Below are 27,976 nucleotides of genomic sequence, written 5' to 3'. Positions count from 1 at the left end.
ATAGTTTCTCATGCAGATTCACAAGATGTGCAATATTTACCTTTGAATGCACGACAGGATTGACCTCAGGAAATCCAGTAGGAACATTTTGAATGTTTGTCAGCGATGTCTGTGAGTAAAGATTGAATGATTAAATGATTTACTCTGATGAAGAGTGACCCAGCCTCAAAATGTTAGCTCGGTTCTCTCTTCACAGATGCTGCCAGACCCATTGAGATTTTCCATCATTTCCTGTTTTTTTTCTGATTTCACATCGGCAGTAATTTGCCTTTTTATTGGACGATATATGTTGCTGCATGTCAGCAAGAACGATTTGGGCGGGATAAAGGATGGGGCGTTTTCCATGAAGATGTGGCGTTGACAGATCTATTTACACCCTGAAACTTTGCAATTTGCATAATTTGCTACTTTACTCGATGAGCTTACTTGCGTTCACTCTCTGCCACAACAAACAACAGAGAACACGCTTTATTCCCTCTCTCAAAATACAATCTGTATCTCTGCAGCTTCCCACTGATAGCTCAGCGAACTAAACGTAATCTTCAATGTCTTGAAGTCCCAGTACATGTCCCTGGGTAACAACAGTTGTCACATCACAGGTCATTGGTAAAATGCGAGTCCACGTTGAAGAATTTGAGAAAGAAAGCCGAAGGGAGGCTGCCGGTCTGCTTGCGAGGGAAATGAGCTGGAGAGGCTGAATGACCAGTGAAGGAAATTCAAAAGATACAATATGAGACTTTGACGTGAGCTATGAGAGCATTGTTGAAATGGGCCCTGGTAGCTCAGTCGGTAGAGCATCAGACTTTTAATCTGAGGATCCAGGGTTCAAGTCAATGTCTGGGTTTTGATTTTGGCTCAAGGCGTTTGCTTCCCAATGAACGGTAGGAAATAAAAATAAAGAATGCAGGATGCTTTATGGAAAGTGGAAGAACCGTGACAACGTCGTGTTTGCCAAATTGCAACAGCCGTCCAGAATTTTCAAGAATTTTTGCTAGATTTTCAGTGAATGTAAAAACTCTCTCCTGGTCTTATCCAGCATTATACCACTGTAGTTTTCTGGCCGTGTTTAATAATTTCCCAATTCGCAAAATATTTCCTGTTTGTATGCTCCTTTCCTGCAGAACTGCTTTTAAATGAATAACTTTAGGAAATAACTGCAATTTTTACAGTTTCAAAAGCCCAGTGCCGATGAATATTTTAGTTTGCACTCTCAAAGTCAGCAGGAGAAATCAACAATACTGATGTTTAATCAAAACAATTGAAACCTGTTCTACACTTGCAAAGCTGTCATGCAGTTTGGTGCTGTGGCTTAGATGGTTAAAGCCCTTGTCTTGTAAACAGGAGACCCTGATTTCAAATCTCTGCAGTATGGTTATACATTTGACGAATGTGATATAAAATAGTTACTTTAGAGATATTAGTTAATGTAATGTAGAAGATAGGCCACTTTAATTCTGGTTAGTTCACAGACAAAGGATTTCAGACCGCATGGAAAAGCAGGAAGAGGTGTGTCTACGAGAGTGATGCTGAGTAATAGGGGCCAGAGGAAGGGATTGGAAGTGAGCCAATCGGAATAGATCAAGCAGATCAGGACGGACATAGGATGACCTATGGGCATCGAGTATGTGAAACTTGATGCCATTTGAATGTATCAGTACAGAGCTCTTTGTTTGATAACCTCACTTGATTCCGGAGGTACAGAGAGCAAGAGGCATTCTGTACTGCTGTGAACTGAGAAAGCTTGCAAGCTGAATAAAATAACTAATGCTGTACCTGCAAATCCATCTCGACTTTTATTGAGGCCAGACTGACGGGTAAAGAAACTGAGGATTTAACACATTCAGGTCAAAGCATGTAGCCTGTGAAGAATGCTCCTCATTTAATGGTCAACACAGAAAATGTTGACAAAATTTCTGTGGTACTGACCTTCAAGATTGCTTTCCCTTGCTTTATGTCAAACTTGATTCAAACTTCCATATCTCTCATTTTTCACTCAACTTCCATTTTCCTCATCTACTCCATTGCATGTAACCTCGCTTCAGCTCTGAATAAGGATCGCACGGATTTGAAACATTAACTCTATGTCTGGCTCCACAGACATCCTCAAATGTTATGATCTTTAATCCAATCATTTTTAGCTACTCATGTAGATTCACAACATGTGCAGTATTTTCCTTTGAATGCACGACAGGATTGACCTCAGGAAATCCAGTAGGAACATTTTGAATGTTTGTCAGCAATGTCTGTGAGCAAAGATTGAATGATTAAATGATTTACTCTGATGAAGAGTGACACAGCCTCGAAACGTTAGCTCGGTTCTCTCTTCACAGATGCTGCCAGACCCACTGAGATTTTCCATCATTTCCTGTTTTTTTTCAGATTTCACATCTGCAGTAATTTGCCTTTTTATTGGACGATATATGTTGCTGCATGTCAGCAAGAATGATTTGGGCGGGATAAAGGATGATGCGTTTTCCATGAAGATGTGGCGGTGACAGATCTATTTACACCCTGAAACTTTGCGATTTGCATAATTTGTTACTTTACTAGATGAGCTTACTTGCGTTCACTCTCTGCCACAACAAACAACAGATGACACCCTTTATTCCCTCTCTTAAAATACAATCTGTATCTCTGCAGCTTCCCACTGATATCTCAGTGAACTAAACGTAATCTTCAATGTCTTGAAGTCCCAGTGCATGTCCGTGGGTAACAACAGTTGTCGCATCACAGGTCATTGGTAAAATGCGAGTCCAAGTTGAAGAATTTGAGAAAGAAAGCCGAAGGGAGGCTGCCGGTCTGCTTGCGAGGGAAATGAGCTGGAGAGGCTGAATTACCAGTGAAGGAAATTCAAAAGATACAATATGAGACTTTGACGTGAGCTATGAGAGCATTGCTGAAATGGGCCCTGATAGCTCAGTCGGAAGAACATCAGACTTTTAATCTGAGGGTCCAGGGTTCAAGTCCCTGTCAGATTTTGATTTTGGCTCAAGGCGTTTACTTCCCAATGAATGGTAGGAAATAAAAATAAAGAATGCAGGATGCTTTATGGAAAGTGGAAGAACCGTGACAACGTCGTGTTTGCCAAATTGCAACAGCCGTCCAGAATTTTCAAGAATTTTTGCTAGATTTTCAGTGAATGTAAAAACTCTTTCCTGGTCTTTTCCTGTATTATACCACTGTAGTCTTCTGGCGATGTTCAATCACTTCCCAATTCGCAAAATATTTCCTGTTTGTATACTTCTTTCCTGCAGAACTGCTTTTAAATGAATAACTTTCAGAAATAACTGCAATTTTTACAGTTTCTAAAGCCCAGTGCCGATGAATATTTTAGTTTGCAGTCTCAAAGTCAGCAGGAGAAATCAACAATACTGATGTTTAATCAAAACAATTGAAATCTGTTCTACACTTGCAAAGCTGTCTGGCAGATTGGTGCTGTGGCTTAGATGCTTAAAGCGCTTGTCTTGTAAACAGGAGATCCTGAGTTCGAATCTCAGTAGTGTGTTTATACATTCAGGTCAAAGCATGTCACCTGTGAGCAATGTTTAATGGTGAACACAGAAAATGTTAACAGCATTTCTGTGGTACTGACCTTCTAGATTGTTTTCGCTTGTTTTATGTCAAACTTGATTCAAACTTCCATAATTTTTGACGCAACTTCCATTTTCCTCATCTACACCATTGCATGTAACCTCGCTTCAGCTCTGAACAAGGATCACACAGATTTGAAACATTAACTTTGTGTCTGGCTCCACAGACATCCTCAAATTTTATGAGCTTTAATCCAATCATTTTTAGTTTCTCATGCAGATTCACAACATGTGCAGTATTTTCCTTTGAATGCACGACAGGATTGCCCTCAGGAAATCCATTAGGAACATTTTGATTGTCTGTCAGCGATGTCTGTGAGCAAAGATTGAATGATTAAATGATTTACTATGATGAAGAATGACCCTGCCTCGAAACCTGAGCTCGGTTCTCTCTTCACAGATGCTGCCAGACTCACTGAGATTTTCCATCATTTCCTGTTTTTTTCCAGATTTCACATCTGCAGTAATTTGCCTTTTTATTCGACGATATAAACAAAGAACAAAGAACAAAGAAATATACAGCACAGGAACAGGCCCTTCGGCCCTCCAAGCCCGTGCCGACCATACTGCCCGACTAAACTACAATCTTCTACACTTCCTGGGTCCGTATCCTTCTATTCCCATCCTATTCATATATTTGTCAAGATGCCCCTTAAATGTCCCTATCGTCCCTACTTCCACTACCTCCTCCGGTAGCGAGTTCCAGGTACCCACTACCCTCTGCGTAAAAAACTTGCCTCGTACATCTACTCTAAACCTTGCCCCTCTCACCTTAAACCTATGCCCCCTAGTAATTGACCCCTCTACCCTGGGGAAATGCCTCTGACTGTCCACTCTGTCTATGCCCCTCATAATTTTGTATACCTCTATCAGGTCGCCCCTCAACCTCCTTCGTTCCAGTGAGAACAAACCGAGTTTATTCAATCGCTCCTCATAGCTTATGCCCTCCAGACCAGGCAACATTCTGGTAAATCTCTTCTGCACCCTCTCTAAAGCCTCCACATCCTTCTGGTAGTGTGGCGACCAGAATTGAACACTATACTCCAAGTGTGGCCTAACTAAGGTTCTATACAGCTGCAACATGACTTGCCAATTCTTATACTCAATGCCCCGGCCAATGAAGGCAAGCATGCCGTATGCCTTCTTGACTACCTTCTCCACCTGTGCTGCCCCTTTCAATGACCTGTGGACCTGTACTCCTAGATCTCTTTGACTTTCAATACTCTTGAGGGTTCTACCATTCACTGTATATTCCCTACCTGCATTAGACCTTCCAAAATGCATTACCTCACATTTGTCCGGATTAAACTCCATCTGCCATCTCTCCCTGGGTAACAACAGTTGTCACATCACAGGTCATTGGTAAAATGCGAGTCCACGTTGAAGAATTTGAGAAAGAAAGCCGAAGGGAGGCTGCCGGTCTGCTTGCGAGGGAAATGAGCTGGAGAGGCTGAATGACCAGTGAAGGAAATTCAAAAGTTACAATATGAGACTTTGAACTGAACTGTGAGAACATTTTTGTAATGGGCCCTGGTAGCTCAGTCGGTAGAGCATCAGACTTTTAATCTGAGGGTCCAGGGTTCAAGTCCCTGTCAGGGTTTTGATTTTGGCTCAAGGCCTTTGCTTCCCAATGAACGGAAATAAAAATAAAGAATGCAGGATGCTTCAAGGAAAGTGGAAGAACCGTGACAATGTCGTGTTTGCCAAATTGCAACAGCCTTCCAGAATTTTCAAGAATTTTTGCTAGATTTTCAGTGAATGTAAAAACTCTTTCCTGGTCTTATCCAGCATTATACCACTGTAGTTTTCTGGCCATGTTTAATCACTTCCCAATTCGCAAAATATTTCCTGTTTGTATACTTCTTTCCTGCAGAACTGCTTTTAAATTAATAACTTTCAGAAATAACTGCAATTTTTACAGTTTCAAAAGGCCAGTGCTGATGAATATTTTAGTTTGCACTCTCAAAGTCAGCAGGAGAAATCAACAATACTGATGTTTAATCAAAACAATTGAAATCTGTTCTACACTTGCAACTGTTCTTTACAGATTGGTGCTGTGGCTTAGATGGTTAAAGTGCCTGTCTTGTAAACAGGTAGATCCTGAGTTCAAATCTCAGCAGTGCCTTTATACATTCAGGTTTAAGCATGTAGCCTGTGAAGAATGCTCCTCATTCAATGGTGGACACAGGGAATGGTGACAACGTTTCTGTGGTACTGACCTTCAACATTGCTTTCCCTTGATTTAGGTCAAACTTGATTCAAACATCCATATCTCCCACTTTTCACGCAACTTCCATTTTCCTCATCTACTCCATTGCATGTAACCTCGCTTAAGCTCTGAATAAGGATCACACGGATTTGAAACATTAACTTTGTGTCTGGCTCCACAGACATCCTCAAATTTTATGAGCTTTAATCCAATCATTTTTAGTTTCTCATGCACATTCACAACATGTGCAGTATTTTCCTTTGAATGCACGACAGGATTGACCTCAGGAAATCCAGTAGGAACATTCTGAATGTCTGTCAGCGATGTCTGTGGGCAAAGATTGAATGATTAAATGATTTACTCTGATGAAGAGTGACCCAGCCTCGAAGCGTTAGCTCGGTTCTCTCTTCACAGATGCTGCCAGACTCACTGAGATTTTCCATCATTTCCTGTTTTTTTCCAGATTTCACATCTGCAGTAATTTGCCTTTTTATTGGACGATATATGTTGCTGCATGTCAGCAAGAACGATTTGGGCGGGATAAAGGATGGGGCGTTTTCCATGAAGATGTGGCGTTGACAGATCTATTTACACCCTGAAATTTTGCGATTTGCATAATTTGTTACTTTACTAGATGAGCTTACTTGCGTTCACACTCTGCCACAACAGACAACAGATGACACGCTTTATTCCCTCTCTCAAAATACAATCTGTATCTCTGCAGCTTCCCACTGATATCTCAGCGAACTAGTGTAATCTTCAATGTCTTGAAGTCCCAGTGCATGTCCCTGGGTAACAACAGTTGTCACATCACAGGTCATTGGTAAAATGCGAGTCCAAGTTGAAGAATTTGAGAAAGAAAGCCCAAGGGAGGCTGCCGGTCTGCTTGCGAGGGAAATGAGCTGGAGAGGCTGAATGACCAGTGAAGGAAATTCAAAAGATACAATATGAGACTTTGAACTGAACTATGAGAACATTTTTGTAATGGGCCCTGGTAGCTCAGTCGGTAGAGCATCAGACTTTTAATCTGAGGGTCCAGGGTTCAAGTCCCTGTCAGGGTTTTGATTTTGGCTCAAGGCGTTTGCTTCCCAATGAACGGAAATAAAAATAAAGAATGCAGGATGCTTCAAGGAAAGTGGAAGAACCGTGACAACGTCGTGTTTGCCAAATTGCAACAGCCGTCCAGAATTTTCAAGAATTTTTGCGAGATTTTCAGTGAATGTAAAAACTCTCTCCTGGTCTTATCCAGCATTATACCACTGTAGTTTTCTGGCCATGTTTAATCACTTCCCAATTCGCAAAATATTTCCTGTTTGTATACTTCTTTCCTGCAGAACTGCTTTTAAATTAATAACTTTCAGAAATAACTGCAATTTTTACAGTTTCAAAAGGCCAGTGCTGATGAATATTTTAGTTTGCACTCTCAAAGTCAGCAGGAGAAATCAACAATACTGATGTTTAATCAAAACAATTGAAATCTGTTCTACACTTGCAACGTTTCTTTGCAGATTGGTGCTGTGATGTTTAAAGCACCTGTCTTGTAAACAGGAGATCCTGAGTTCAAATCTCAGCAGTACCTTTATACATTCAGGTCAAAGCATGTAGCCTGTGAAGAATGCTCCTCTTTGAATGGTGAACACAGAAAATGTTGACATCATTTCTGTGGTGCTGACCTTCAAAATTGTTTTCGCTTGTTTTATGTCAAACTTGATTCAAACTTCCATATCTCCCATTTTTCACGCAACCTCCATTTTCCTCATCTACTCCATTGCATGTAACCTCGATTCAGCTCTGAATAAGGATCACACGGATTTGAAACATTAACTTTGTGTCTGGTTCCACAGACGTCCTCAAATTTGATGAGCTTTAATCCAATCATTTTTAATTTCTCATGCAGATTCACAGATTTACTCTGAGCAGCAAGAGCGATTTGGGCGGGATAAAGGATGGGGCGTTTTCCATGAAGATGTGGCGTTGACAGATCTATTTACACCCTGAAACTTTGCGATTTGCATAATTTGCTACTTTACTCGATGAGCTTACTTGCGTTCACACTCTGCCACAACAAACAACAGGTGACACGCTTTATTCCCTCTCTCAAAATCCAATCTGTATCTCTGCAGCTTCCCACTGATATCTCAGTGAACAAAATGTAATCTTCAATGTATTGAAGTCCCAGTGCATGTCCCTGGGTAACAACAGTTGTCACATCACAGGTCATTGGTAAAATGCGAGTCCAAGTTGAAGAATTTGAGAAAGAAAGCCGAAGGGTGGCTGCCGGTCTGCTTGCGAGGGAAATGAGCTGGAGAGGCTGAATGACCAGTGAAGGAAATTCAAAAGATACAATATGAGACTTTGAAGTGAGCTGTGAGAACATTTCTGAAATGTGCCCTGATAGCTCAGTCGGTCGAGCATCAGACTTTTAATCTGAGGGTCCAGGGTTCAAGTCCTTGTTAGGGTTTTGATTTTGGCTCAAGACCTTTGCTTCCCAATGAACGGTTGGAAATAAAAATAGAGAATGCAGGATGCTTTATGGAAAGTGGAAGAACCGTGACAACGTCGTGTTTGCCAAATTGCAACAGCCGTCCAGAATTTTCAAGAATTTTTGCTAGATTTTCAGTGAATGGAATAACTCTCTCCTGGTCTTGTCCTGCATTATACCACAGTAGTTTTCTGGCCATGTTTAATCACTTCCCAATTCGCAAAATATTTCCTGTTTGTATACTTCTTTCCTGCAGAACTGCTTTTAAATTAATAACTTTCAGAATAACTGCAGTTTTTACAGTTTCAAAAGCCCAGTGCCGATGAATATTTTAATTTGCACTCTCAAAGTCGGCAGGAGAAATCAACAATACTGATGTTTAATCAAAACAATTGAAATCTGTTCTACACTTGCAAAGCTGTCTTGCAGATTGGTGCTGTGGCTTAGATGGTTAAAGCACCTGTCTTGTAAACAGGAAATCCTGAGTTCAAATCTCCGCAGTGCCTTTATACATTCAGGTCAAAGCATGTAGCCTGTGAAGAATGCTCCTCATTTAATGGTGGACACAGGGAATGGTGACAGTGTTTCTGTGGTACTGACCTTCAACATTGCTTTCCCTTGATTTATGTCAAACTTCCATATCTCACACTTTTCACGCAACTTCCATTTTCCTCATCTACTCCATTGCATGTACTCCGCGCTTCAGCTCTGAATTAGGATCACACGGATTAGAAACATTAACTCTGTGTCTGGCTCCACAGACATCCTCTAATTTTATGAGCTTTAATCCAATCATATTTAGTTTCTCATGCACATTCACAACATGTGCAGTATTTTCCTTTGAATGCATGACAGGATTGACATCAGGAAATCCAGTAGGAACATTCTGAATGTCTGTCAGCGATGTCTGTGGGCAAAGATTGAATGATTGAATGATTTAGTCTGATGAAGAGTGACCCAGCCTCGAAGCGTTAGCTCGGTTCTCTCTTCACTGATGCTCCCAGACCCACTGAGATTTTCCATCATTTCCTGTTTTTTTTCACATTTCACATCTGCAGTAATTTGCCTTTTTATTGGACGATATATGTTGCTGCATGTAAGCAAGAACGATTTGGGCGGGATAAAGGATGGGGCGTTTTCCATGAAGATGTGGCGTTGACAGATCTATTTACACCCTGAATCTTTGCGATTTGCATAATTTGCTACTTTACTCGATGAGCTTACTTGCGTTCACTCTCTGCCACAACAAACAACAGATGACACCCTTTATTCCCTCTCTCAAAATACAATCTGTATCTCTGCAGCTTCCCACTGATATCTCAGTGAACAAAATGTAATCTTCAATGTATTGAAGTCCCAGTGCATGTCCCTGGGTAACAACAGTTGTCACATCACAGGTCATTGGTAAAATGCGAGTCCAAGTTGAAGAATTTGAGAAAGAAAGCCGAAGGGTGGCTGCCGGTCTGCTTGCGAGGGAAATGAGCTGGAGAGGCTGAATGACCAGTGAAGGAAATTCAAAAGATACAATATGAGACTTTGAAGTGAGCTGTGAGAACATTTCTGAAATGTGCCCTGATAGCTCAGTCGGTCGAGCATCAGACTTTTAATCTGAGGGTCCAGGGTTCAAGTCCTTGTTAGGGTTTTGATTTTGGCTCAAGACCTTTGCTTCCCAATGAACGGTTGGAAATAAAAATAGAGAATGCAGGATGCTTTATGGAAAGTGGAAGAACCGTGACAACGTCGTGTTTGCCAAATTGCAACAGCCGTCCAGAATTTTCAAGAATTTTTGCTAGATTTTCAGTGAATGGAATAACTCTCTCCTGGTCTTGTCCTGCATTATACCACAGTAGTTTTCTGGCCATGTTTAATCACTTCCCAATTCGCAAAATATTTCCTGTTTGTATACTTCTTTCCTGCAGAACTGCTTTTAAATTAATAACTTTCAGAATAACTGCAGTTTTTACAGTTTCAAAAGCCCAGTGCCGATGAATATTTTAATTTGCACTCTCAAAGTCGGCAGGAGAAATCAACAATACTGATGTTTAATCAAAACAATTGAAATCTGTTCTACACTTGCAAAGCTGTCTTGCAGATTGGTGCTGTGGCTTAGATGGTTAAAGCACCTGTCTTGTAAACAGGAAATCCTGAGTTCAAATCTCAGCAGTGCCTTTATACGTTCAGGTCAAAGCATGTAGCCTGTGAAGAATGCTCCTCATTTAATGGTGGACACAGGGAATGGTGACAGTGTTTCTGTGGTACTGACCTTCAACATTGCTTTCCCTTGATTTATGTCAAACTTCCATATCTCACACTTTTCACGCAACTTCCATTTTCCTCATCTACTCCATTGCATGTAACCTCGCTTAAGCTCTGAATAAGGATCACACGGATTTGAAACATTAACTTTGTGTCTGGCTCCACAGACATCCTCAAATTTTATGAGCTTTAATCCAATCATTTTTAGTTTCTCATGAACATTCACAACATGTGCAGTATTTTCCTTTGAATGCACGACAGGATTGACCTCAGGAAATCCAGTAGGAACATTCTGAATGTCTGTCAGCGATGTCTGTGGGCAAAGATTGAATGATTGAATGATTTAGTCTGATGAAGAGTGACCCAGCCTCGAAGCGTTAGCTCGGTTCTCTCTTCACAGATGCTGCCAGACCCACTGAGATTTTCCATCGTTTCCTGTTTTTTTTCAGATTTCACATCTGCAGTAATTTGCCTTTTTATTGGACGATATATGTTGCTGCATGTCAGCAAGAACGATTTGGGCGGGATAAAGGATGGGGCGTTTTCCATGAAGATGTGGCGTTGACAGATCTATTTACACCCTGAAACTTTGCGATTTGCATAATTTGTTACTTTACTAGATGAGCTTACTTGCGTTCACACTCTGCCACAACAGACAACAGATGACACGCTTTATTCCCTCTCTCAAAATACAATCTGTATCTCTGCAGCTTCCCACTGATATCTCAGCGAACTAATGTAATCTTCAATGTCTTGAAGTCCCAGTGCATGTCCCTGGGTAACAACAGTTGTCACATCACAGGTCATTGGTAAAATGCGAGTCCAAGTTGAAGAATTTGAGAAAGAAAGCCGAAGGGAGGCTGCCGGTCTGCTTGCGAGGGAAATGAGCTGGAGAGGCTGAATCACCAGTGAAGGAAATTCAAAAGATACAATATGAGACTTTGAACTGAACTATGAGGACATTTTTGTAATGGGCCCTGGTAGCTCAGTCGGTAGAGCATCAGACTTTTAATCTGCGGGTCCAGGGTTCAAGTCCCTGTCAGGGTTTTGATTTTGGCTCAAGGCGTTTGCTTCCCAATGAAAGGAAATAAAAATAAAGAATGCAGGATGCTTCAAGGAAAGTGGAAGAACCGTGACAACGTCGTGTTTGCCAAATTGCAACAGCCGTCCAGAATTTTCAAGAATTTTTGCTAGATTTTCAGTGAATGTAAAAACTCTCTCCTGGTCTTATCCAGCATTATACCACTATAGTTTTCTGGCCATGTTTAATCACTTCCCAATTCGCAAAATATTTCCTGTTTGTATACTTCTTTCCTGCAGAACTGCTTTTAAATTAATAACTTTCAGAAATAACTGCAATTTTTACAGTTTCAAAAGGCCAGTGCTGATGAATATTTTAGTTTGCACACTCAAAGTCAGCAGGAGAAATCAACAATACTGATGTTTAATCAAAACAATTGAAATCTGTTCTACACTTGCAACGTTTCTTTGCAGATTGGTGCTCGATGGTTAAAGCACCTGTCTTGTAAACAGGAGATCCTGAGTTTAAATCTCAGCAGTACCTTTATACATTCAGGTCAAAGCATGTAGCCTGTGAAGAATGCTCCTCATTGAATGGTGAACACAGAAAATGTTGACATCATTTCTGTGGTGCTGACCTTCAAAATTGTTTTCGCTTGTTTTATGTCAAACTTGATTCAAACTTCCATATCTCCCATTTTTCACGCAACCTCCATTTTCCTTATCTACTCCATTGCATGTAACCTCGATTCAGCTCTGAATAAGGATCACACGGATTTGAAACATTAACTTTGTGTCTGGTTCCACAGACGTCCTCAAATTTGATGAGCTTTAATCCAATCATTTTTAATTTCTCATGCAGATTCACAGATTTACTCTGATGAAGAGTGACCCAGCCTCGAAACGTTAGCTCGGTTCTCTCTTCACAGATGCTGCCAGACCCACTGAGATTTTCCATCATTTCCTGTTTTTTTTTCAGATTTCACATCTGCAGTAATTTGCCTTTTTATTGGACGATATATGTTGCTGCATGTCAGCAAGAACGATTTGGGCGGGATAAAGGATGGGGCGTTTTCTATGAAGATGTGGCGTTGACAGATCTATTTACACCCTGAAACTTTGCGATTTGCATAATTTGTTACTTTACTAGATGAGCTTACTTGCGTTCACACTCTGCCACAACAGACAACAGATGACACGGTTTATTCCCTCTCTCAAAATACAATCTGTATCTCTGCAGCTTCCCACTGATATCTCAGCGAACTAGTGTAATCTTCAATGTCTTGAAGTCCCAGTGCATGTCCCTGGGTAACAACAGTTGTCACATCACAGGTCATTGGTAAAATGCGAGTCCACGTTGAAGAATTTGAGAAAGAAAGCCGAAGGGAGGCTGCCGGTCTGCTTGCGAGGGAAATGAGCTGGAGAGGCTGAATGACCAGTGAAGGACATTCAAAAGATACAATATGAGACTTTGACGTGAGCTATGAGAGCATTGTTGAAATGGGCCCTGGTAGCTCAGTCGGTAGAGCATCAGACTTTTAATCTGAGGATCCAGGGTTCAAGTCAATGTCTGGGTTTTGATTTTGGCTCAAGGCGTTTGCTTCCCAATGAACGGTAGGAAATAAAAATAAAGAATGCAGGATGCTTTATGGAAAGTGGAAGAACCGTGACAACGTCGTGTTTGCCAAATTGCAACAGCCGTCCAGAATTTTCAAGAATTTTTGCTAGATTTTCAGTGAATGTAAAAACTCTCTCCTGGTCTTATCCAGCATTATACCACTGTAGTTTTCTGGCCGTGTTTAATAATTTCCCAATTTGCAAAATATTTCCTGTTTGTATGCTCCTTTCCTGCAGAACTGCTTTTAAATGAATAACTTTAGGAAATAACTGCAATTTTTACAGTTTCAAAAGCCCAGTGCCGATGAATATTTTAGTTTGCACTCTCAAAGTCAGCAGGAGAAATCAACAATACTGATGTTTAATCAAAACAATTGAAACCTGTTCTACACTTGCAAAGCTGTCATGCAGTTTGGTGCTGTGGCTTAGATGGTTAAAGCCCTTGTCTTGTAAACAGGAGACCCTGATTTCAAATCTCTGCAGTATGGTTATACATTTGACGAATGTGATATAAAATAGTTACTTTAGAGATATTAGTTAATGTAATGTAGAAGATAGGCCACTTTAATTCTGGTTAGTTCACAGACAAAGGATTTCAGACCGCATGGAAAAGCAGGAAGAGGTGTGTCTACGAGAGTGATGCTGAGTAATAGGGGCCAGAGGAAGGGATTGGAAGTGAGCCAATCGGAATAGATCAAGCAGATCAGGACGGACATAGGATGACCTATGGGCATCGAGTATGTGAAACTTGATGCCATTTGAATGTATCAGTACAGAGCTCTTTGTTTGATAACCTCACTTGATTCCGGAGGTACAGAGAGCAAGAGGCATTCTGTACTGCTGTGAACTGAGAAAGCTTGCAAGCTGAATAAAATAACTAATGCTGTACCTGCAAATCCATCTCGACTTTTATTGAGGCCAGACTGATGGGTAAAGAAACTGAGGATTTAACACATTCAGGTCAAAGCATGTAGCCTGTGAAGAATGCTCCTCATTTAATGGTCAACACAGAAAATGTTGACAAAATTTCTGTGGTACTGACCTTCAAGATTGCTTTCCCTTGCTTTATGTCAAACTTGATTCAAACTTCCATATCTCTCATTTTTCACTCAACTTCCATTTTCCTCATCTACTCCATTGCATGTAACCTCGCTTCAGCTCTGAATAAGGATCGCACGGATTTGAAACATTAACTCTATGTCTGGCTCCACAGACATCCTCAAATTTTATGATCTTTAATCCAATCATTTTTAGCTACTCATGTAGATTCACAACATGTGCAGTATTTTCCTTTGAATGCACGACAGGATTGACCTCAGGAAATCCAGTAGGAACATTTTGAATGTTTGTCAGCAATGTCTGTGAGCAAAGATTGAATGATTAAATGATTTACTCTGATGAAGAGTGACACAGCCTCGAAACGTTAGCTCGGTTCTCTCTTCACAGATGCTGCCAGACCCACTGAGATTTTCCATCATTTCCTGTTTTTTTTCAGATTTCACATCTGCAGTAATTTGCCTTTTTATTGGACGATATATGTTGCTGCATGTCAGCAAGAATGATTTGGGCGGGATAAAGGATGATGCGTTTTCCATGAAGATGTGGCGGTGACAGATCTATTTACACCCTGAAACTTTGCGATTTGCATAATTTGCTACTTTACTCGATGAGCTTACTTGCGTTCACTCTCTGCCACAACAAACAACAGAGAACACGCTTTATTCCCTCTCTCAAAATACAATCTGTATCTCTGCAGCTTCCCACTGATAGCTCAGCGAACTAAACATAATCTTCAATGTCTTGAAGTCCCAGTACATGTCCCTGGGTAACAACAGTTGTCACATCACAGGTCATTGGTAAAATGCGAGTCCACGTTGAAGAATTTGAGAAAGAAAGATGAAGGGAGGCTGCCGGTCTGCTTGCGAGGGAAATGAGCTGGAGAGGCTGAATGACCAGTGAAGGAAATTCAAAAGATACAATATGAGACTTTGACGTGAGCTATGAGAGCATTGTTGAAATGGGCCCTGGTAGCTCAGTCGGTAGAGCATCAGACTTTTAATCTGAGGATCCAGGGTTCAAGTCAATGTCTGGGTTTTGATTTTGGCTCAAGGCGTTTGCTTCCCAATGAACGGTAGGAAATAAAAATAAAGAATGCAGGATGCTTTATGGAAAGTGGAAGAACCGTGACAACGTCGTGTTTGCCAAATTGCAACAGCCGTCCAGAATTTTCAAGAATTTTTGCTAGATTTTCAGTGAATGTAAAAACTCTCTCCTGGTCTTATCCAGCATTATACCACTGTAGTTTTCTGGCCGTGTTTAATAATTTCCCAATTTGCAAAATATTTCCTGTTTGTATGCTCCTTTCCTGCAGAACTGCTTTTAAATGAATAACTTTAGGAAATAACTGCAATTTTTACAGTTTCAAAAGCCCAGTGCCGATGAATATTTTAGTTTGCACTCTCAAAGTCAGCAGGAGAAATCAACAATACTGATGTTTAATCAAAACAATTGAAACCTGTTCTACACTTGCAAAGCTGTCATGCAGTTTGGTGCTGTGGCTTAGATGGTTAAAGCCCTTGTCTTGTAAACAGGAGACCCTGATTTCAAATCTCTGCAGTATGGTTATACATTTGACGAATGTGATATAAAATAGTTACTTTAGAGATATTAGTTAATGTAATGTAGAAGATAGGCCACTTTAATTCTGGTTAGTTCACAGACAAAGGATTTCAGACCGCATGGAAAAGCAGGAAGAGGTGTGTCTACGAGAGTGATGCTGAGTAATAGGGGCCAGAGGAAGGGATTGGAAGTGAGCCAATCGGAATAGATCAAGCAGATCAGGACGGACATAGGATGACCTATGGGCATCGAGTATGTGAAACTTGATGCCATTTGAATGTATCAGTACAGAGCTCTTTGTTTGATAACCTCACTTGATTCCGGAGGTACAGAGAGCAAGAGGCATTCTGTACTGCTGTGAACTGAGAAAGCTTGCAAGCTGAATAAAATAACTAATGCTGTACCTGCAAATCCATCTCGACTTTTATTGAGGCCAGACTGACGGGTAAAGAAACTGAGGATTTAACACATTCAGGTCAAAGCATGTAGCCTGTGAAGAATGCTCCTCATTTAATGGTCAACACAGAAAATGTTGACAAAATTTCTGTGGTACTGACCTTCAAGATTGCTTTCCCTTGCTTTATGTCAAACTTGATTCAAACTTCCATATCTCTCATTTTTCACTCAACTTCCATTTTCCTCATCTACTCCATTGCATGTAACCTCGCTTCAGCTCTGAATAAGGATCGCACGGATTTGAAACATTAACTCTATGTCTGGCTCCACAGACATCCTCAAATTTTATGATCTTTAATCCAATCATTTTTAGCTACTCATGTAGATTCACAACATGTGCAGTATTTTCCTTTGAATGCACGACAGGATTGACCTCAGGAAATCCAGTAGGAACATTTTGAATGTTTGTCAGCAATGTCTGTGAGCAAAGATTGAATGATTAAATGATTTACTCTGATGAAGAGTGACACAGCCTCGAAACGTTAGCTCGGTTCTCTCTTCACAGATGCTGCCAGACCCACTGAGATTTTCCATCATTTCCTGTTTTTTTTCAGATTTCACATCTGCAGTAATTTGCCTTTTTATTGGACGATATATGTTGCTGCATGTCAGCAAGAATGATTTGGGCGGGATAAAGGATGATGCGTTTTCCATGAAGATGTGGCGGTGACAGATCTATTTACACCCTGAAACTTTGCGATTTGCATAATTTGCTACTTTACTCGATGAGCTTACTTGCGTTCACTCTCTGCCACAACAAACAACAGAGAACACGCTTTATTCCCTCTCTCAAAATACAATCTGTATCTCTGCAGCTTCCCACTGATAGCTCAGCGAACTAAACATAATCTTCAATGTCTTGAAGTCCCAGTACATGTCCCTGGGTAACAACAGTTGTCACATCACAGGTCATTGGTAAAATGCGAGTCCACGTTGAAGAATTTGAGAAAGAAAGATGAAGGGAGGCTGCCGGTCTGCTTGCGAGGGAAATGAGCTGGAGAGGCTGAATGACCAGTGAAGGAAATTCAAAAGATACAATATGAGACTTTGACGTGAGCTATGAGAGCATTGTTGAAATGGGCCCTGGTAGCTCAGTCGGTAGAGCATCAGACTTTTAATCTGAGGATCCAGGGTTCAAGTCAATGTCTGGGTTTTGATTTTGGCTCAAGGCGTTTGCTTCCCAATGAACGGTAGGAAATAAAAATAAAGAATGCAGGATGCTTTATGGAAAGTGGAAGAACCGTGACAACGTCGTGTTTGCCAAATTGCAACAGCCGTCCAGAATTTTCAAGAATTTTTGCTAGATTTTCAGTGAATGTAAAAACTCTCTCCTGGTCTTATCCAGCATTATACCACTGTAGTTTTCTGGCCGTGTTTAATAATTTCCCAATTTGCAAAATATTTCCTGTTTGTATGCTCCTTTCCTGCAGAACTGCTTTTAAATGAATAACTTTAGGAAATAACTGCAATTTTTACAGTTTCAAAAGCCCAGTGCCGATGAATATTTTAGTTTGCACTCTCAAAGTCAGCAGGAGAAATCAACAATACTGATGTTTAATCAAAACAATTGAAACCTGTTCTACACTTGCAAAGCTGTCATGCAGTTTGGTGCTGTGGCTTAGATGGTTAAAGCCCTTGTCTTGTAAACAGGAGACCCTGATTTCAAATCTCTGCAGTATGGTTATACATTTGACGAATGTGATATAAAATAGTTACTTTAGAGATATTAGTTAATGTAATGTAGAAGATAGGCCACTTTAATTCTGGTTAGTTCACAGACAAAGGATTTCAGACCGCATGGAAAAGCAGGAAGAGGTGTGTCTACGAGAGTGATGCTGAGTAATAGGGGCCAGAGGAAGGGATTGGAAGTGAGCCAATCGGAATAGATCAAGCAGATCAGGACGGACATAGGATGACCTATGGGCATCGAGTATGTGAAACTTGATGCCATTTGAATGTATCAGTACAGAGCTCTTTGTTTGATAACCTCACTTGATTCCGGAGGTACAGAGAGCAAGAGGCATTCTGTACTGCTGTGAACTGAGAAAGCTTGCAAGCTGAATAAAATAACTAATGCTGTACCTGCAAATCCATCTCGACTTTTATTGAGGCCAGACTGACGGGTAAAGAAACTGAGGATTTAACACATTCAGGTCAAAGCATGTAGCCTGTGAAGAATGCTCCTCATTTAATGGTCAACACAGAAAATGTTGACAAAATTTCTGTGGTACTGACCTTCAAGATTGCTTTCCCTTGCTTTATGTCAAACTTGATTCAAACTTCCATATCTCTCATTTTTCACTCAACTTCCATTTTCCTCATCTACTCCATTGCATGTAACCTCGCTTCAGCTCTGAATAAGGATCGCACGGATTTGAAACATTAACTCTATGTCTGGCTCCACAGACATCCTCAAATTTTATGATCTTTAATCCAATTATTTTTAGCTACTCATGTAGATTCACAACATGTGCAGTATTTTCCTTTGAATGCACGACAGGATTGACCTCAGGAAATCCAGTAGGAACATTTTGAATGTTTGTCAGCAATGTCTGTGAGCAAAGATTGAATGATTAAATGATTTACTCTGATGAAGAGTGACACAGCCTCGAAACGTTAGCTCGGTTCTCTCTTCACAGATGCTGCCAGACCCACTGAGATTTTCCATCATTTCCTGTTTTTTTTCAGATTTCACATCTGCAGTAATTTGCCTTTTTATTGGACGATATATGTTGCTGCATGTCAGCAAGAATGATTTGGGCGGGATAAAGGATGATGCGTTTTCCATGAAGATGTGGCGGTGACAGATCTATTTACACCCTGAAACTTTGCGATTTGCATAATTTGCTACTTTACTCGATGAGCTTACTTGCGTTCACTCTCTGCCACAACAAACAACAGAGAACACGCTTTATTCCCTCTCTCAAAATACAATCTGTATCTCTGCAGCTTCCCACTGATAGCTCAGCGAACTAAACGTAATCTTCAATGTCTTGAAGTCCCAGTACATGTCCCTGGGTAACAATAGTTGTCACATCACAGGTCATTGGTAAAATGCGAGTCCACGTTGAAGAATTTGAGAAAGAAAGCCGAAGGGAGGCTGCCGGTCTGCTTGCGAGGGAAATGAGCTGGAGAGGCTGAATGACCAGTGAAGGAAATTCAAAAGATACAATATGAGACTTTGACGTGAGCTATGAGAGCATTGTTGAAATGGGCCCTGGTAGCTCAGTCGGTAGAGCATCAGACTTTTAATCTGAGGATCCAGGGTTCAAGTCAATGTCTGGGTTTTGATTTTGGCTCAAGGCGTTTGCTTCCCAATGAACGGTAGGAAATAAAAATAAAGAATGCAGGATGCTTTATGGAAAGTGGAAGAACCGTGACAACGTCGTGTTTGCCAAATTGCAACAGCCGTCCAGAATTTTCAAGAATTTTTGCTAGATTTTCAGTGAATGTAAAAACTCTCTCCTGGTCTTATCCAGCATTATACCACTGTAGTTTTCTGGCCGTGTTTAATAATTTCCCAATTTGCAAAATATTTCCTGTTTGTATGCTCCTTTCCTGCAGAACTGCTTTTAAATGAATAACTTTAGGAAATAACTGCAATTTTTACAGTTTCAAAAGCCCAGTGCCGATGAATATTTTAGTTTGCACTCTCAAAGTCAGCAGGAGAAATCAACAATACTGATGTTTAATCAAAACAATTGAAACCTGTTCTACACTTGCAAAGCTGTCATGCAGTTTGGTGCTGTGGCTTAGATGGTTAAAGCCCTTGTCTTGTAAACAGGAGACCCTGATTTCAAATCTCTGCAGTATGGTTATACATTTGACGAATGTGATATAAAATAGTTACTTTAGAGATATTAGTTAATGTAATGTAGAAGATAGGCCACTTTAATTCTGGTTAGTTCACAGACAAAGGATTTCAGACCGCATGGAAAAGCAGGAAGAGGTGTGTCTACGAGAGTGATGCTGAGTAATAGGGGCCAGAGGAAGGGATTGGAAGTGAGCCAATCGGAATAGATCAAGCAGATCAGGACGGACATAGGATGACCTATGGGCATCGAGTATGTGAAACTTGATGCCATTTGAATGTATCAGTACAGAGCTCTTTGTTTGATAACCTCACTTGATTCCGGAGGTACAGAGAGCAAGAGGCATTCTGTACTGCTGTGAACTGAGAAAGCTTGCAAGCTGAATAAAATAACTAATGCTGTACCTGCAAATCCATCTCGACTTTTATTGAGGCCAGACTGACGGGTAAAGAAACTGAGGATTTAACACATTCAGGTCAAAGCATGTAGCCTGTGAAGAATGCTCCTCATTTAATGGTCAACACAGAAAATGTTGACAAAATTTCTGTGGTACTGACCTTCAAGATTGCTTTCCCTTGCTTTATGTCAAACTTGATTCAAACTTCCATATCTCTCATTTTTCACTCAACTTCCATTTTCCTCATCTACTCCATTGCATGTAACCTCGCTTCAGCTCTGAATAAGGATCGCACGGATTTGAAACATTAACTCTATGTCTGGCTCCACAGACATCCTCAAATTTTATGATCTTTAATCCAATCATTTTTAGCTACTCATGTAGATTCACAACATGTGCAGTATTTTCCTTTGAATGCACGACAGGGTTGACCTCAGGAAATCCAGTAGGAACATTTTGAATGTTTGTCAGCAATGTCTGTGAGCAAAGATTGAATGATTAAATGATTTACTCTGATGAAGAGTGACACAGCCTCGAAACGTTAGCTCGGTTCTCTCTTCACAGATGCTGCCAGACCCACTGAGATTTTCCATCATTTCCTGTTTTTTTTCAGATTTCACATCTGCAGTAATTTGCCTTTTTATTGGACGATATATGTTGCTGCATGTCAGCAAGAACGATTTGGGCGGGATAAAGGATGATGCGTTTTCCATGAAGATGTGGCGGTGACAGATCTATTTACACCCTGAAACTTTGCGATTTGCATAATTTGTTACTTTACTAGATGAGCTTACTTGCGTTCACTCTCTGCCACAACAAACAACAGATGACACCCTTTATTCCCTCTCTTAAAATACAATCTGTATCTCTGCAGCTTCCCACTGATATCTCAGTGAACTAAACGTAATCTTCAATGTCTTGAAGTCCCAGTGCATGTCCGTGGGTAACAACAGTTGTCGCATCACAGGTCATTGGTAAAATGCGAGTCCAAGTTGAAGAATTTGAGAAAGAAAGCCGAAGGGAGGCTGCCAGTCTGCTTGCGAGGGAAATGAGCTGGAGAGGCTGAATTACCAGTGAAGGAAATTCAAAAGATACAATATGAGACTTTGACGTGAGCTATGAGAGCATTGCTGAAATGGGCCCTGATAGCTCAGTCGGAAGAACATCAGACTTTTAATCTGAGGGTCCAGGGTTCAAGTCCCTGTCAGATTTTGATTTTGGCTCAAGGCGTTTACTTCCCAATGAATGGTAGGAAATAAAAATAAAGAATGCAGGATGCTTTATGGAAAGTGGAAGAACCGTGACAACGTCGTGTTTGCCAAATTGCAACAGCCGTCCAGAATTTTCAAGAATTTTTGCTAGATTTTCAGTGAATGTAAAAACTCTTTCCTGGTCTTTTCCTGTATTATACCACTGTAGTCTTCTGGCGATGTTCAATCACTTCCCAATTCGCAAAATATTTCCTGTTTGTATACTTCTTTCCTGCAGAACTGCTTTTAAATGAATAACTTTCAGAAATAACTGCAATTTTTACAGTTTCTAAAGCCCAGTGCCGATGAATATTTTAGTTTGCAGTCTCAAAGTCAGCAGGAGAAATCAACAATACTGATGTTTAATCAAAACAATTGAAATCTGTTCTACACTTGCAAAGCTGTCTGGCAGATTGGTGCTGTGGCTTAGATGCTTAAAGCGCTTGTCTTGTAAACAGGAGATCCTGAGTTCGAATCTCAGTAGTGTGTTTATACATTCAGGTCAAAGCATGTCGCCTGTGAGCAATGTTTAATGGTGAACACAGAAAATGTTAACAGCATTTCTGTGGTACTGACCTTCTAGATTGTTTTCGCTTGTTTTATGTCAAACTTGATTCAAACTTCCATAATTTTTGACGCAACTTCCATTTTCCTCATCTACACCATTGCATGTAACCTCGCTTCAGCTCTGAACAAGGATCACACAGATTTGAAACATTAACTTTGTGTCTGGCTCCACAGACATCCTCAAATTTTATGAGCTTTAATCCAATCATTTTTAGTTTCTCATGCAGATTCACAACATGTGCAGTATTTTCCTTTGAATGCACGACAGGATTGCCCTCAGGAAATCCATTAGGAACATTTTGATTGTCTGTCAGCGATGTCTGTGAGCAAAGATTGAATGATTAAATGATTTACTATGATGAAGAATGACCCTGCCTCGAAACCTGAGCTCGGTTCTCTCTTCACAGATGCTGCCAGACTCACTGAGATTTTCCATCATTTCCTGTTTTTTTCCAGATTTCACATCTGCAGTAATTTGCCTTTTTATTCGACGATATAAACAAAGAACAAAGAACAAAGAAATATACAGCACAGGAACAGGCCCTTCGGCCCTCCAAGCCCGTGCCGACCATACTGCCCGACTAAACTACAATCTTCTACACTTCCTGGGTCCGTATCCTTCTATTCCCATCCTATTCATATATTTGTCAAGATGCCCCTTAAATGTCCCTATCGTCCCTACTTCCACTACCTCCTCCGGTAGCGAGTTCCAGGTACCCACTACCCTCTGCGTAAAAAACTTGCCTCGTACATCTACTCTAAACCTTGCCCCTCTCACCTTAAACCTATGCCCCCTAGTAATTGACCCCTCTACCCTGGGGAAATGCCTCTGACTGTCCACTCTGTCTATGCCCCTCATAATTTTGTATACCTCTATCAGGTCGCCCCTCAACCTCCTTCGTTCCAGTGAGAACAAACCGAGTTTATTCAATCGCTCCTCATAGCTTATGCCCTCCAGACCAGGCAACATTCTGGTAAATCTCTTCTGCACCCTCTCTAAAGCCTCCACATCCTTCTGGTAGTGTGGCGACCAGAATTGAACACTATACTCCAAGTGTGGCCTAACTAAGGTTCTATACAGCTGCAACATGACTTGCCAATTCTTATACTCAATGCCCCGGCCAATGAAGGCAAGCATGCCGTATGCCTTCTTGACTACCTTCTCCACCTGTGCTGCCCCTTTCAATGACCTGTGGACCTGTACTCCTAGATCTCTTTGACTTTCAATACTCTTGAGGGTTCTACCATTCACTGTATATTCCCTACCTGCATTAGACCTTCCAAAATGCATTACCTCACATTTGTCCGGATTAAACTCCATCTGCCATCTCTCCCTGGGTAACAACAGTTGTCACATCACAGGTCATTGGTAAAATGCGAGTCCAAGTTGAAGAATTTGAGAATGAAAGCCGAAGTGAGGCTGCCGGTCTGCTTGCGAGGGAAATGAGCTGGAGAGGCTGAATGACCAGTGAAGGAAATTCAAAAGTTACAATATGAGACTTTGAACTGAACTGTGAGAACATTTTTGTAATGGGCCCTGGTAGCTCAGTCGGTAGAGCATCAGACTTTTAATCTGAGGGTCCAGGGTTCAAGTCCCTGTCAGGGTTTTGATTTTGGCTCAAGGCCTTTGCTTCCCAATGAACGGAAATAAAAATAAAGAATGCAGGATGCTTCAAGGAAAGTGGAAGAACCGTGACAATGTCGTGTTTGCCAAATTGCAACAGCCTTCCAGAATTTTCAAGAATTTTTGCTAGATTTTCAGTGAATGTAAAAACTCTTTCCTGGTCTTATCCAGCATTATACCACTGTAGTTTTCTGGCCATGTTTAATCACTTCCCAATTCGCAAAATATTTCCTGTTTGTATTCTTCTTTCCTGCAGAACTGCTTTTAAATTAATAACTTTCAGAAATAACTGCAATTTTTACAGTTTCAAAAGGCCAGTGCTGATGAATATTTTAGTTTGCACTCTCAAAGTCAGCAGGAGAAATCAACAATACTGATGTTTAATCAAAACAATTGAAATCTGTTCTACACTTGCAACTGTTCTTTACAGATTGGTGCTGTGGCTTAGATGGTTAAAGTGCCTGTCTTGTAAACAGGTAGATCCTGAGTTCAAATCTCAGCAGTGCCTTTATACATTCAGGTTTAAGCATGTAGCCTGTGAAGAATGCTCCTCATTTAATGGTGGACACAGGGAATGGTGACAACGTTTCTGTGGTACTGACCTTCAACATTGCTTTCCCTTGATTTAGGTCAAACTTGATTCAAACATCCATATCTCCCACTTTTCACGCAACTTCCATTTTCCTCATCTACTCCATTGCATGTAACCTCGCTTAAGCTCTGAATAAGGATCACACGGATTTGAAACATTAACTTTGTGTCTGGCTCCACAGACATCCTCAAATTTTATGAGCTTTAATCCAATCATTTTTAGTTTCTCATGCACATTCACAACATGTGCAGTATTTTCCTTTGAATGCACGACAGGATTGACCTCAGGAAATCCAGTAGGAACATTCTGAATGTCTGTCAGCGATGTCTGTGGGCAAAGATTGAATGATTAAATGATTTACTCTGATGAAGAGTGACCCAGCCTCGAAGCGTTAGCTCGGTTCTCTCTTCACAGATGCTGCCAGACTCACTGAGATTTTCCATCATTTCCTGTTTTTTTCCAGATTTCACATCTGCAGTAATTTGCCTTTTTATTGGACGATATATGTTGCTGCATGTCAGCAAGAACGATTTGGGCGGGATAAAGGATGGGGCGTTTTCCATGAAGATGTGGCGTTGACAGATCTATTTACACCCTGAAATTTTGCGATTTGCATAATTTGTTACTTTACTAGATGAGCTTACTTGCGTTCACACTCTGCCACAACAGACAACAGATGACACGCTTTATTCCCTCTCTCAAAATACAATCTGTATCTCTGCAGCTTCCCACTGATATCTCAGCGAACTAACCGTAATCTTCAATGTCTTGAAGTCCCAGTGCATGTCCCTGGGTAACAACAGTTGTCACATCACAGGTCATTGGTAAAATGCGAGTCCAAGTTGAAGAATTTGAGAAAGAAAGCCGAAGGGAGGCTGCCGGTCTGCTTGCGAGGGAAATGAGCTGGAGAGGCTGAATCACCAGTGAAGGAAATTCAAAAGATACAATATGAGACTTTGAACTGAACTATGAGAACTTTTTTGTAATGGGCCCTAGTAGCTCAGTCGGTAGAGCATCAGACTTTTAATCTGAGGGCCCAGGGTTCAAGTCCCTGTCAGGGTTTTGATTTTGGCTCAAGGCCTTTGCTTCCCAATGAACGGAAATAAAAATAAAGAATGCAGGATGCTTTATGGAAAGTGGAAGAACCGTGACAACGTCGTGTTTGCCAAATTGCAACAGCCGTCCAGAATTTTCAAGAATTTTTGCTAGATTTTCAGTGAATGGAATAACTCTCTCCTGGTCTTGTCCTGCATTATACCACTGTAGTTTTCTGGGCATGTTTAATCACTTCCCAATTCGCAAAATATTTCCTGTTTGTATACTTCTTTCCTGCAGAACTGCTTTTAAATTAATAACTTTCAGAATAACTGCAGTTTTTACAGTTTCAAAAGCCCAGTGCCGATGAATATTTTAATTTGCACTCTCAAAGTCGGCAGGAGAAATCAACAATACTGATGTTTAATCAAAACAATTGAAATCTGTTCTACACTTGCAAAGCTGTCTTGCAGATTGGTGCTGTGGCTTAGATGGTTAAAGCACCTGTCTTGTAAACAGGAGATCCTGAGTTCAAATCTCAGCAGTACCTTTATAAATTCAGGTCAAAGCATGTAGCCTGTGAAGAATGCTCCTCATTTAATGGTGGACACAGGGAATGGTGACAACGTTTCTGTGGTACTGACCTTCAACATTGCTTTCCCTTGATTTATGTCAAACTTCCATATCTCCCACTTTTCACGCAACTTCCATTTTCCTCATCTACTCCATTGCATGTAACCTCGCTTAAGCTCTGAATAAGGATCACACGGATTTGAAACATTAACTTTGTGTCTGGCTCCACAGACATCCTCAAATTTTATGAGCTTTAATCCAATCATTTTTAGTTTCTCATGCACATTCACAACATGTGCAGTATTTTCCTTTGAATGCACGACAGGATTGACCTCAGGAAATCCAGTAGGAACATTCTGAATGTCTGTCAGCGATGTCTGTGGGCAAAGATTGAATGATTAAATGATTTACTCTGATGAAGAGTGACCCAGCCTCGAAGCGTTAGCTCGGTTCTCTCTTCACAGATGCTGCCAGACCCACTGAGATTTTCCATCATTTCCTGTTTTTTTTCAGATTTCACATCTGCAGTAATTTGCCTTTTTATTGGACGATATATGTTGCTGCATGTCAGCAAGAACGATTTGGGCGGGATAAAGGATGGGGCGTTTTCCATGAAGATGTGGCGTTGACAGATCTATTTACACCCTGAAACTTTGCGATTTGCATAATTTGTTACTTTACTAGATGAGCTTACTTGCGTTCACACTCTGCCACAACAGACAACAGATGACACGCTTTATTCCCTCTCTCAAAATACAATCTGTATCTCTGCAGCTTCCCACTGATATCTCAGCGAACTAATGTAATCTTCAATGTCTTGAAGTCCCAGTGCATGTCCCTGGGTAACAACAGTTGTCACATCACAGGTCATTGGTAAAATGCGAGTCCAAGTTGAAGAATTTGAGAAAGAAAGCCCAAGGGAGGCTGCCGGTCTGCTTGCGAGGGAAATGAGCTGGAGAGGCTGAATGACCAGTGAAGGAAATTCAAAAGATACAATATGAGACTTTGAACTGAACTATGAGAACATTTTTGTAATGGGCCCTGGTAGCTCAGTCGGTAGAGCATCAGACTTTTAATCTGAGGGTCCAGGGTTCAAGTCCCTGTCAGGGTTTTGATTTTGGCTCAAGGCGTTTGCTTCCCAATGAACGGAAATAAAAATAAAGAATGCAGGATGCTTCAAGGAAAGTGGAAGAACCGTGACAACGTCGTGTTTGCCAAATTGCAACAGCCGTCCAGAATTTTCAAGAATTTTTGCGAGATTTTCAGTGAATGTAAAAACTCTCTCCTGGTCTTATCCAGCATTATACCACTGTAGTTTTCTGGCCATGTTTAATCACTTCCCAATTCGCAAAATATTTCCTGTTTGTATACTTCTTTCCTGCAGAACTGCTTTTAAATTAATAACTTTCAGAAAGAACTGCAATTTTTACAGTTTCAAAAGGCCAGTGCTGATGAATATTTTAGTTTGCACTCTCAAAGTCAGCAGGAGAAATCAACAATACTGATGTTTAATCAAAACAATTGAAATCTGTTCTACACTTGCAACGTTTCTTTGCAGATTGGTGCTGTGATGTTTGAAGCACCTGTCTTGTAAACAGGAGATCCTGAGTTCAAATCTCAGCAGTACCTTTATACATTCAGGTCAAAGCATGTAGCCTGTGAAGAATGCTCCTCTTTGAATGGTGAACACAGAAAATGTTGACATCATTTCTGTGGTGCTGACCTTCAAAATTGTTTTCGCTTGTTTTATGTCAAACTTGATTCAAACTTCCATATCTCCCATTTTTCACGCAACCTCCATTTTCCTCATCTACTCCATTGCATGTAACCTCGATTCAGCTCTGAATAAGGATCACACGGATTTGAAACATTAACTT

At 40.8% G+C, this 27,976-nt stretch overlaps 12 non-coding genes across 12 annotated transcripts; all 12 read left to right on the top strand.

Moving 5' to 3' along the window:
* The first annotated feature begins 5,117 nt into the window (after positions 1-5,117).
* trnak-uuu (transfer RNA lysine (anticodon UUU)) lies at positions 5,118-5,190 on the top strand. Its single transcript has one exon. It is a non-coding gene; the product is annotated as a tRNA-Lys (tRNA).
* Positions 5,191-5,640: 450 nt separating this feature from the next.
* Positions 5,641-5,715, top strand: trnat-ugu (transfer RNA threonine (anticodon UGU)). The gene has a single exon. It is a non-coding gene; the product is annotated as a tRNA-Thr (tRNA).
* Positions 5,716-6,787: 1,072 nt separating this feature from the next.
* On the top strand, positions 6,788-6,860 carry trnak-uuu (transfer RNA lysine (anticodon UUU)). Its single transcript has one exon. It is a non-coding gene; the product is annotated as a tRNA-Lys (tRNA).
* Positions 6,861-8,187: 1,327 nt separating this feature from the next.
* trnak-uuu (transfer RNA lysine (anticodon UUU)) lies at positions 8,188-8,260 on the top strand. Its single transcript has one exon. It is a non-coding gene; the product is annotated as a tRNA-Lys (tRNA).
* A 1,590-nt stretch (positions 8,261-9,850) lies between these two features.
* On the top strand, positions 9,851-9,923 carry trnak-uuu (transfer RNA lysine (anticodon UUU)). The gene has a single exon. It is a non-coding gene; the product is annotated as a tRNA-Lys (tRNA).
* A 453-nt stretch (positions 9,924-10,376) lies between these two features.
* Positions 10,377-10,450, top strand: trnat-ugu (transfer RNA threonine (anticodon UGU)). The gene has a single exon. It is a non-coding gene; the product is annotated as a tRNA-Thr (tRNA).
* A 1,061-nt stretch (positions 10,451-11,511) lies between these two features.
* On the top strand, positions 11,512-11,584 carry trnak-uuu (transfer RNA lysine (anticodon UUU)). Its single transcript has one exon. It is a non-coding gene; the product is annotated as a tRNA-Lys (tRNA).
* Positions 11,585-23,809: 12,225 nt separating this feature from the next.
* trnak-uuu (transfer RNA lysine (anticodon UUU)) lies at positions 23,810-23,882 on the top strand. The gene has a single exon. It is a non-coding gene; the product is annotated as a tRNA-Lys (tRNA).
* Positions 23,883-24,332: 450 nt separating this feature from the next.
* Positions 24,333-24,407, top strand: trnat-ugu (transfer RNA threonine (anticodon UGU)). Its single transcript has one exon. It is a non-coding gene; the product is annotated as a tRNA-Thr (tRNA).
* A 1,073-nt stretch (positions 24,408-25,480) lies between these two features.
* trnak-uuu (transfer RNA lysine (anticodon UUU)) lies at positions 25,481-25,553 on the top strand. Its single transcript has one exon. It is a non-coding gene; the product is annotated as a tRNA-Lys (tRNA).
* Positions 25,554-26,002: 449 nt separating this feature from the next.
* Positions 26,003-26,076, top strand: trnat-ugu (transfer RNA threonine (anticodon UGU)). The gene has a single exon. It is a non-coding gene; the product is annotated as a tRNA-Thr (tRNA).
* Positions 26,077-27,137: 1,061 nt separating this feature from the next.
* trnak-uuu (transfer RNA lysine (anticodon UUU)) lies at positions 27,138-27,210 on the top strand. Its single transcript has one exon. It is a non-coding gene; the product is annotated as a tRNA-Lys (tRNA).
* Positions 27,211-27,976: the final 766 nt, after the last annotated feature.

The sequence above is a fragment of the Scyliorhinus torazame genome, chromosome 4 (assembly GCF_047496885.1).
Source record: "Scyliorhinus torazame isolate Kashiwa2021f chromosome 4, sScyTor2.1, whole genome shotgun sequence".
NCBI lineage: Eukaryota > Metazoa > Chordata > Chondrichthyes > Carcharhiniformes > Scyliorhinidae > Scyliorhinus > Scyliorhinus torazame.
Note: the sequence above shows the minus strand (reverse complement) of the source record. Positions and strands in the feature narration are given on the sequence as shown.